Raw genomic sequence first — 11,278 nt, forward strand, 5'->3', positions numbered from 1 at the left:
GGAGGCAAGACGTGGAGGAGGAAGCACAGCCCTGCAGCCCAGCAGACTTGCTTCTGAATACTGGCCCCACCGTGAATTAGAAACCCCATCCTTCCAGCTGTTCAGCCACCAAATCTGTAATTTGACCTACATGCTCATTCTCTCACACCCCACCACCAGTCCAACAATAAATCACATTCGTTAGCTATTGCTCTAAAATATGTGCAGGATGCAACCATTTTTCCACTCTACTACCATTGAGGCTCATGCTACCATCATCTCTCACCTGGGTTATTACATAAGAGTCTCCAAATACTTCTCCCTATAAGTCAGGTCACATCGTGCCTCTGCTCAAGGAGCTCATTTCACTCAGAGTAAAAGCCCAAGTCCCTGCCATAACCTACAAAGCCTTGTATATTCTCCACCCCACTCCACCCAACTCCAACCCCATGGCCTCTTTGCTGATCCTCAAATGCACCAGGTACAACCCCATCCCAGGACTCTGCACTTCATGGTCCATCAGCCTGGCATTCTCCCCAAGACGCCCCCAGAGAGCTACCTGGCTCCTTTCCTCACCTTCTTCAATGGCACTTTAAATGTCAGTGCCTCCATGATGCCTATGGAATTGGTACTTACTACACTATATATACATTATATATATATATTATATATATATATATATATATATAGAGAGAGAGAGAGAGAGAGAGAGAGAGAGGGAGAGAGAGAGGGAGAATACGAATATGACTATCTGAAAAATACATAAGAAACTGTTAACAGCAGAAAACTCAATTAAGTGGGATTGGTTTGGGGCAGAGTGAGGGAAAAGACTTCTTATTTTGCACTCTCCTCTATACTTTTTAATATTTTTATAGTAAGATAATTAATTGTAGCTAATTTTATGATAATGTTGGATGAGTAGATACCCAGTTAAGTTCACAGAAACCCAGGTAGCCCTATCAGTTCTGGAATACTATAGTTCATATTCTTTATGTGTTTAATGGGATTTTTAAATTGAGATATAATTGACATATAACATTATATTAGTTTCAGGTGTAAATGATTTGATATTTGTATATATATATTGCAAAATGATCACCACAATAAATCGAGTTGACATCCATCACCATACAGTTACCAAGTCTTTTCCTTGTGATGAGAACTTCTAAGATCTACTCTTTTAGCAACTTTCAAATATGCAACACAGTATTATTAACTCTAGTCACCATGATGTATCCCCCTGACTTATTTATTTTACAATGGGAATTTTGTACCTTTTGACCCCCTTCACCCTTTTCCCCCACCCCCTGACTCTGGCAACCACCAACTTGTTCTCTGCATCTATGAGTTTCGGGGCTTTTTTGTTTTCTTAGATTCCACATATAAGTGAGATCCTACAGCATCTGTCTGTCTTTGACTTCTTTCACTTAGCATAGTGCCCTCAAGGTCCATCCATGTTGTTGCAAATGGCAAGACTTCCTTCTTTTTATGACTGAAAAATATTCCATTGTATATGTATACCACATTTTCTTTATCCATCCATTTATTGATTGATGGACACTTAGGTTGCTTCCACATCCTGGCAACTGTAAACAATGCTGTGTTAAACATGGGGGTGCAGATATCTTTTGGAGTTAGTATTTTTGTTTCCTTTGGATAAATTCCCAGAAGAGGAATTGCTAGATAGTGTTTAATGGGATTTTTATAGGTCTGCCTGAGAAGGAATCTAGACATCAGGTGTAATACTGTTTTTCTGAGGAAAAAAAATTGCCCCCTCCAGCCTATGGCAAGAGCTTCCTTCTCTTCCCTTCTGCTGCCTCTACTTCTCTCCTCCCTGCCGTGTTGCTGCTTATCGAGTTCCCTCCAGTTGCTCCTTTGAACACTCCACCGAGCCCCAGCCAGGTGTGTGGTAAGAAGGCAGCACCTGGCTCCAGGGCGGCTCACCTTCCCCAAGGCCTGAGGCATAGACGAGCCATCCAGTCATGTGTCTGAGGCATCTGTGAGCCTGATGTTCCCAAGTCCTAGCCTGGCAACCTGAGAGGTACCAACGAGAGAGAGGCCCTCTTTCTGGAAGGCAATGTTCTCAGCTTTGTGCTTAAAAAGTCACGTTGTGTAACCCATGCACACTAGAGGCCAGGCACCCATCCTTTGGATCTGGAAGCAAAGTCAAGATTACAGGGAATATCCAAAGTCAGAATCAGGACTTTCCCCTCAGTAATTAATGGATAACTGAAGAGAGAAATGTGCTACATAGAGCACTAAGTTAGGACTAAGGGAACCTGTGTTCTCCCACTAACTGCCGTATTGACCAAGTCTCCTCGGCTATAAAATGAGGGGACTCGGCATGATGGCTGATGATGCTTCCCACCCTTAATAACCCATAATCATGGCTACAATCCATTGAGTTTTTACCATGTATCAGATCCTTGCTAGCTTTCATGTCAATTCCCTTCGGTAGCCTCATCATCACATGAATTCAGCAAGGTAGGTATTACTACTCCATTTTACAGGGGAGAAAAGTAACACTCGAGAGGTTAAAGAACTTGAGCAACGTGACGCCTTGCTTGGTTGGTAGGTCTAGGACTCAAACCCATGCCCATTCAATTTTCCTGCCCCATCTCCTCTTATATATAGTATCCTTTGCAAAGAGAGTAGTCTAGAATCCCTAAACTGCATAAGTCCCTGCCCACCGGGATGCAACTCTCTGGGGTTGAAGGGCATTTATTCACCCACTCATTCGTTCAGCCAATATCTATGCCTCAGTTGTTGGACACCTGCTGATAAAGTCCCCTTGATGAGTTTGACCCTGCAGGTGCCACGTGAATCACTCTGACCACTGCCAAAGGCTAGGACCCTAACCCACCCAGGGGGTTCACATGTCCAAAAGAGATGGTAGTTATTACTATTGAAATGGTGGTGCTTGGGGTGGGGGGGAGTCTGGACACGGGCATGGCCTGCGCAGTGTGCGCTGAGCTACATTATGCTGTCATTAGTTGAAGCTGTCCTATAGGGAAACTCAGGGGAGCACAGTAAGCTGCAGAGTACTCTGTTAGAGTCACAAAAAAAAAAAAAAACAAGCAAGAGCACATATGACTTGACTCAAACCCCTCACCACAACCAGGCAAACCAATTTCAGACGTTCTACGTCATCTGTAGATCTACAGGTCCTCATCCTGAGGCTGCACTGCTCCAACCGGAATGCAGTATGGAGCCTCAGAAAGGGACACTTCCCAGGGTTGGAAGGAAGAAGTATCACTTCAGCTGATGTGGCTCCCCAGTTTGCTGCAAAGTTGGTCCAGCAAAAGAGGAAGACTATATAACCTGAAGTAAATTTAGACTTCCCTGCCATTGTTGTGCAACAGAAACACAGTATTGTGAAGCAATTATACTCCAATAAAGATCTATTAAAATTTTTTTAAAAAAAGGGTGCACGCCAGGAGAACGTAGGAGTTGTGTGTGAGGGAACCTGCTCAGGACCAGGGTTCAAAGTGCAACTGAGGGATGTCATCTAGTAAAAGGTCTGACTTCATTTACATTTGGAAACATGGAGTTAAACAAAGTGAAACAGGTGTGTTTCTTCATTTGATTGTGATTATGGATTTCTTTGTTTCTTACTTCAGGACTTGTAGGGGCCTTTATTTGACCATGGAACTGTCTTCTCCCTTGAGCATGTGGCAGGAATGGGGTTTCAGGGATCTCACACCAGGAAACACTCTGCTCCACAACTTTCCAACCTTAAACTAGGAGTCAGCGATCTTTTTTATAAAGGGTCCAAGAATAAACACTGTAAGCTTTGCAGGCCATGAAGCAAAATCAATGATATGATATAGGGACTTAGATACAAAAAAGAAAACAAATTTTTAAAACTTTTTGGTGAAATTCAAAATACATAATCACAACTGAGTACACTTTTTTGCAATTCAGGTCTACTAATGAGAAGACTGAAATTCTTTTGTGGAAGATAACATTTTGCTTAACTGGGGCTCAAAGTTAGTCTTCCGTATTACTGTGGCAGAAATGTAGCCTAAAATGAATGATCGAGACAAAGCATCCTCTAGGTTACAGACTGAAAAAGCTGGAGGGAGTGTTATAGAGCAACTGTTTCAGCTCTTACAGAGGAAATGAAGCCCAGATACCTGGGAAAACCTGCTTCCATCTCACAGCCACATAGGCAAGAGACCTGGTCTAATACAGTTCCACTGTACCTCATACACTGTTGTGTTTCCGCCGGGAGAGCAGACCCAGGGGCATATCCATCAACTAGAATGTAGCATTAAAAGACCACATCCGGAAAAGCCTCCTTTAAGAGACCATGCACTGTTTGTTAATAAAATGGTGGCAGTGACTACGCATGACTTTGCCCAATAAGGCTCCCTATTGCCATGTTGTTCTTATTCATGTATGTGCCTTCCGTCACTGAAGTACCTCAAATGTCTTGAGGACATGGGTGTATTATTCATTTTTCTGTCATCAGCATGTGGCACATGGGGAAAATTCAATAAATGCTTCTTTTTTTAACATCTTTATTGGAATATAATTGCTTTACAAGGGTGTGTTAGTTTCTGCTGTAGAAAGTGAATCAGCTATACGTATACATATATCCCCATATCCCTTCTCTCTTGCATCTCCCTCTCACCCTCCCTATCCCACCCCTCTAGGTGGTCACAAAGCACCGAGCTGATCTCCCTGTGCTATACGGCTACTTCCCACTAGCTGTCTGTTTTACATTTAGTAGTGTATATATGTCCAAGCCACTCTCTCACTTCGTCCCAGCTTAACCTTCCCCCTTCCCATGTCCACAAGTCCATTCTCAATGGCTACGTCTTTATTCCTGTCCTGCCCCTACGTTCTTCAGAACCATTTTTTTTTTAGATTCCATATATATGTGTTAGCATACGGTATTTGTTTTCTGACTTACTTCACTCTGTATGACACACTCTAGGTCCATCCACCTCACTACAAATAACTCAATTTCATTTATTTTTATGGCTGAGTAATATTCCATTGTATATATCTGCCACATCTGCTTTATCAATTCATCTGTCAATGGACACATAGGTTGCTTCCATGTCCTGGCTATTGTAAACAGTGATGCAATGAACATTGTGGTACATGATTCTTTCTGAATTATGGTTTTCTCCAGGTATATGCCCAGTAGTGGGATTGCTGGGTCATATGGTAGTTCTATTTTTAGTTTTTTAATGAACTTCCATACTGTTCTCCATAGTGGCTGTATCAATTTACATTCCCACCAAAGTGCAAGAGAGTTCCCTTTTCTCTACACCCTCTCCAGCACTTATTGTTTGAAGACTTTTTGATGATGGCCATTCTGACCAGTGTGAGGTGACACTCATTGTAGTTTTGATTTGCATTTCCTAATGATTAGTGACGTTGAGCATCCTTTCATGTGTTTGTAAGCAGTCTGTATATCTTCTTGGAAGAAATGTCTATTTAGGTCTTCTGCCCATTTTTGGATCGGGTTGTTTGTTTTTTTGATATTGAGCTGCATGAGCTGCTTGTATATTTTAGAGATAAATCCTTTGTCAGCTGCTTCACTTACATTTTCTCCCATTCTGAGGGTTGTATTTTCATCTTGTTTATGGTTTCCTTTGCTGTGCAAAAGCTTTTAAGTTTCATTAGGTTCCCTTTCTTTATTTTTGTTTTTATTTCCATTACTCTAGGAGGTGGGTCAAAAAGGATCTTGCTGTGATTTATGTCATAGAGTGTTCTGCCTATGTTTTCCTCTAAAAGGTTGATAGTTTCTGGCCTTACATTTAGGCCTTTAATCCATTTTGAGTTTATTTTTCTGTATGGTGTTAGGGAGTGTTCTAATTTCATTCTTTTACATGTAGCTGTCCAGTTTTCCCAGCACCACTTATTGAAGAGGCTGTCTTTTCTCCACTGTACATTCTTGTCTCCTTTATCAAAGATAAGGTGACCATATGTGTGGGGTTTATCTCTGGGCTTTCTATCCTGTTCCATTGATCTATATTTCTGTTTTTGTGTCAGTACCATACTGTCTTGATTACTGTAGCTTTGTAGTATAGTCTGAAGTCAGGGAGCCGGATTCCTCCAGCTCCGTTTTTCTTCCTCAAGACTGCATTGGCTATTTGGGGTCTTTTGTGTTTCCATACACATTGTGAACTTTTTTGTTCTAGTTCTGTGAAAAATGCCAGTGGTAGTTTGATAGGGATTGCATTGAATCTGTAGACTGCTTTGGGTAGTATAGTCATTTTCACAATGTTGATTCTTCCAATCCAAGAACCTGGTATATCTCTTCATCTGTTTCTATCATCTTTAATTTCTTTCATCAGTGCCTTATAATTTTCTGCATACAGGTATTCTGTCTCCTTAGGTAGGTTTATACCTAGATATTTTATTCTTTCTGTTGCAATGGTAAATAGGAATGTTTCCTTAATTTCTCTTTCAGATATTTCATCATTAGTGTATAGGAATGCCAGAGATTTCTGTGCATTAATTTTGTATCCTGCTACTCTACCAAATGCATTGATTAGCTCTAGTAGTTTTCTGGTAGCATCTTTAGGATTCTCTATGTATAGTATCATGTCATATGCAAACAGGGACAGTTTTACTTCTTCTTTTCTGATTTGGACTCCTTTTATTTCTTCTTCTTCCCTGATTGCTGTGGCTAAAATTTCCAAAACTAGTTTGAATAACAGTGGTGAGAGTGGGTAATCTTGTCTTGTTCCTGATCGTACATGAAATGGTTTCAGTTTTTCACCACTGAGAATGATGTTGGCTGGGGGTTTGTCATATATGGCCTTAGGTTGAGGTAACTTCCCTCTATGCCTACTTTCTGGAGGGTTTTTATCATAAACAGGTGTTGAATTTTGTCAAAAGATTTTTCTGCATTTATTGAGATGATCACAGGGTTTTTATCTTTCAATTTGTTAATATGGTTTATCACATTGATTGATTTGCATATATTGAAGAATCTTTGCATTCCTGGGATAAACCCAACTTGATCATGGTGTATGGTCCTTTTAAGTGCTGTTGGATTCTATTTGCTAGTATTTTGTTGAGGATTTTTGCATCCTATGTTAATCAGTGATATTGGCCTGTAGTTTTCGTTTTTTGTGACATCTTTGTCTGGTTTTGGTATCAGGGTGATGGTGGCCTTGTAGAATGAGTTTGGGAGTGTTCCTCCCTCTGTTGTATTTTGGAAGAGTTTGAGAAGCATAGCTGTTAGCTCTTCTCTAAATGTTTGATAGAATTTGCTTGTGAAGCCCTCTGGTTCTGGGATTTTGTTTCTTGGAAAATTTTAATCACAGTTTCAATATCAGTGCTTGTGATTGGTCAGTTTATATTTTGTGTTTCTTCCTGGTTCACTCTCAGAAGGTTGTGCTTATCTAAGAATTTGTCCATTTCTTCCAGGTTGCCCATTTTATTGGCATAGAGTAACTTGTAGCAATCTCTCATGATCCTTTGTATTTCTGCAGTGTCAGTTGTTACTTCTCCTTTTTCATTTCTAATTCTGCTGACTTGAGTCTTCTCCCTTTTCTTCTTGATGAGTCTAGCTAATGGTTTATCAATTTTGTTTATCTTCTCAAAGAACCAGCTTTTAGTCTTATTGATCTTTACTGTTGTTTCCTTCATTTCTTTTTCATTTATTTCTGATCTGATCTTTATGATTTCTTTCCTTCTGCTAACTTTGGGGTTTTTTTGTTCTTCTTTCTCTAATTGTTTTAGGTGTAAGATTAGATTGTTTATTTGAGATGTTTCTTGTTTCTTGAGGTAGGGTTGTATTGCTATAAACTTCCCTCTTAGAACTGCTTTGGCTGCATCCCATAGGTTTTGCGTTGTTGTGTTTTCATTGTCATTTGTTTCTAGGTATTTTTTTATTTCCTCTTTGTGTCCTTCAGTTATCTCATGGTTATTTAATAGCATATTGTTTAGCCTCAATGTGTTTGTATTTTTTACAGGTTTTATCCTGTAATTGATACCTAGTCTTATAGCATTGTGGTCAGAAAAGATACTTGATATTATTTCAATATTCTTAAATTTATCAAGGCTTGATTTGTGACCCAAAATATGGTCTATCCTGGATAATGTTCCATGAGGGCTTGAGAAGAAAGTGTATTCTGCTGTTTTTGGATGGAATGTAAATTATCAATTAAGTCCATCTTGTTTAATGTTTCATTTAAAGCTTGTGTTTCTTGTTTATTTTCATTTTGGATGATCTGTCCATTGGTGAAAGTGGGGTGTTAAAGTCCCCTACTATGATTGTGTTACTGTCAATTTCCTCTTTTATGGCTTAGCATTTGTCTTATGTACATAGGCGTTCCTATGTTGGGTGCACAAATATTTACAATTGTTATATCTTCTTTTTGGATGGATCCCTTGATCATTATGTAGTGTCCTTCTTTGTCTCTTGTAATAGTCTATTTTAAAGTCTATTTTCTATGATATGAGTATTGCTACTCCAGCTTTCTTTTGATTTCCATTTGCATGGAATATCTTTTTCCAACCCCTCACTTTCAGTCTGTATGTGTCCCTAGGTCTGAAGTGGATCTCTTGTAGACAGCATATATATGGGTCTTGTTTTTGTATCCATTCAGCCAGTCTATGCCTTTTGGTTGGAGCATTTAATCCATTTTCATTTAAGGTAATTATCGATATGTATGTTCCTATGACCATTTTCTTAATTGTTTTGGGTTCGTTTTTGTAGGTCTTTTCCTTCTCTTGTGTTTCCTGCCTAGAGAACTTTGTTTAGCATTTGTTGTAAAGCTGGTTTGGTTGTGCTGAATTCTCTCAGCTTTTGCTTCTCTGTAAAGGTTTTAATTTCTCCATTGAATCTGAATGAGATCCTTCCTGGGCAGAGTAATCTTGGTTGTAGGTTTTTCCCTTTCATCACTTTAAATATGTCCTGCCACACCCTTCTGGCTTGCAGAGTTTCTGCTGAAAGATCAGCTGTTAACCTTATGGGGATTCCCTTGTATGTTATTTGTTGCTTTTCCCTTGCTGCTTTTAATATTCTTCTTTGTATTTAATTTTTGATAGTTTGATTAAGATGTGTCTTGGTGTGTTTTTCCTTGGATTTATCCTGTATGGGACTCTCTGCACTTCCTGGACCTGATTGACTATTTCCTTTCCCATATTAGGGAAATTTTCAACTATAATCTCTTCAAATATTTTCTCAGTCCCTTTCTCCTTCTCTTCTTCTTCTATCACCCTATAATTCGAATGTTGGTGACTTTAATGTCACCAGGTCTCTCAGACTGTCCTCAATTCTTTTCATTCTTTTTTCTTTATTCTGCTCTGCAATAGTTATTTCCACTATTTTACCTTCCAGGTCACTTATCCATACTTCTGCCTCAGTTATTCTGCTATTGATTCCTTCTAGAGAATTTTTAATTTCGGTAATCGAGTTGTTCATCACTGTATGTTTGCTCTTTAGTTCTTCTAGGTCCTTGTTAAACATTTCTTTATTTTCTCCATTCTATTTCCAAAAGTTTGGATCATCTTTACTATCATTACTCTGAATTCTTTTTCAGGTAGACTGCCTATTTCCTCTTCATTTGTTCGGTCTGGTGGGTTTTTACGTTGCTCCTTCACCTGCTCTGTATTTCTCTGTCTTCTCTTTTTGCTTAACTTACTGTGTTTGGGGTCTCCTTTTCACAGGCTGTACATTCATAGTTCCCGTTGTTTTTGGTGCCTGCCCCCAGTGGGTAAGGTTTGTTCAGTAGGTTGTGTAGGCTTCCTGGTGGAGGGGACTGGTGCCTGTGTTCTGATGGATGAGGCTGGATCTTGTCTTTCTGGTGGGCAGTACTGCATCCGGTGGTGTGTTTTGGGGTGTCTGTGAACTTACTATGATTTTAGGCAGCCTCTCTGCTAATGGGTGGGGTTGCGTTCCTGTCTTGCTAGTTGTTTGGTATGGGGTGTCCAGCACTGGAGCTTGCTGGTCATTGAGTGGAGCTGGGTCTTAGCATTGAGACAGAGATCTCTGGGAGAGCTCTCACCAATTGATATTACAATGGGTCAGGAGGTCTCTGGTGGGCCAGTGTCCTGAACTCGGCTCTCCTACCTCAGAGGCTCAGGCCTGACACCTGGCCAGAGCATAAAGACCCTGTCAGACACGCAGCTCAGAAGAAATGGGAGAAAAGAAAATAATTAAAATAAATAAAGAAAAAAATAATGTTATTAAAATAAAAAAATTTAAAATTAAAAAAAAAAGAAGAGAGCAACCAAACCAATAAACAAATCCACCAATGATAACAAGCACTAAAACTATACTAAAAAAAATGGACAGAAGGAACCCTAGGACAAATGGTAAAAGCAAACCTATGCAGACAAAATCACAGAAAGAAGCACACACATACACACTCATAAAAAGAGAAAAAGGAAAAGAAATATATACACATATATATAAAAAGGAAGAGAGCAACCAAATCAATAAACAAATCTACCAGTGATAATAAGCTCTAAATACTAAACTAAGATAAACATAAAACTAGAACCAAATGAGACGCAGAAAGCAAACCCAAGTCTACAGTTGCTCCCAAAGTCTACCACCTCATTTTTGGGATGATATGTTGTCTATTCAGGTATTCCACAGATGCAGGGTACATCAAGTTGGTTGTGGAGATTTAATCCACTGCTCTTGAGGCTGCTGGGAGAGATTTCCCTTTCTCTTCTTTGTTTGCACAGCTCCTGGGGTTCAGCTTTGGATTTGGCCCTGCCTCTGCATGTAGGTTGCTCTCTGGGGTCTGTTCTTCACCCAGACAGGAGGGGGTTAAAGGAGCGGTTGATCTGGGGGCTCTGGCTCACTCAGGCCAGGGGGAGGGAGGGGTGTGGTAATTATAATTGGAATTCAGGGCGAGCCTGTGGTGGCAGAGGCTGGTGTGATGTTGCAAGAGCCTGAGGTGCGCCATGTGTTCTCCCAGGGAAGTTGTCCCTGGATCACGGGACCCTGGCAGTGGCAGGCTTCACAGGCTCCCAGGAGGGGAGGTGTGGATAGTGACCCATGCTTGCACACAGGCTTCTTGGTGGCTGCAGCAGCAGCATTCGTGTTTCATGCCCCTCTCTGGTGTCCGCGCTGATAGGCGCAGCTCGCACCCATCTCTGGAGCTCGTTTAGGTGGTGTTCTGAATCCCCTCTCCTCACGCACCCCAAAACAATGGTCTCTCGCCTTTTAGGCAGGTCCAGACTTTTTCCCGGACTCCCTCCCGACTAGCTCTGGCGCACTAGCCCCCTTCAGGCTGTGTTCATGCAGCCAACCCCAGTCCTCTCCCTGGGATCTGACCTCCAAAACCTGAGACTCAGCTCCCAGCCCCCACCC

Source organism: Aethalodelphis obliquidens, unplaced genomic scaffold, assembly GCF_003676395.1.
Source record: "Aethalodelphis obliquidens isolate GAN/ISIS:26980383/991018 unplaced genomic scaffold, ASM367639v1 scaffold1, whole genome shotgun sequence".
Lineage (NCBI taxonomy): Eukaryota > Metazoa > Chordata > Mammalia > Artiodactyla > Delphinidae > Aethalodelphis > Aethalodelphis obliquidens.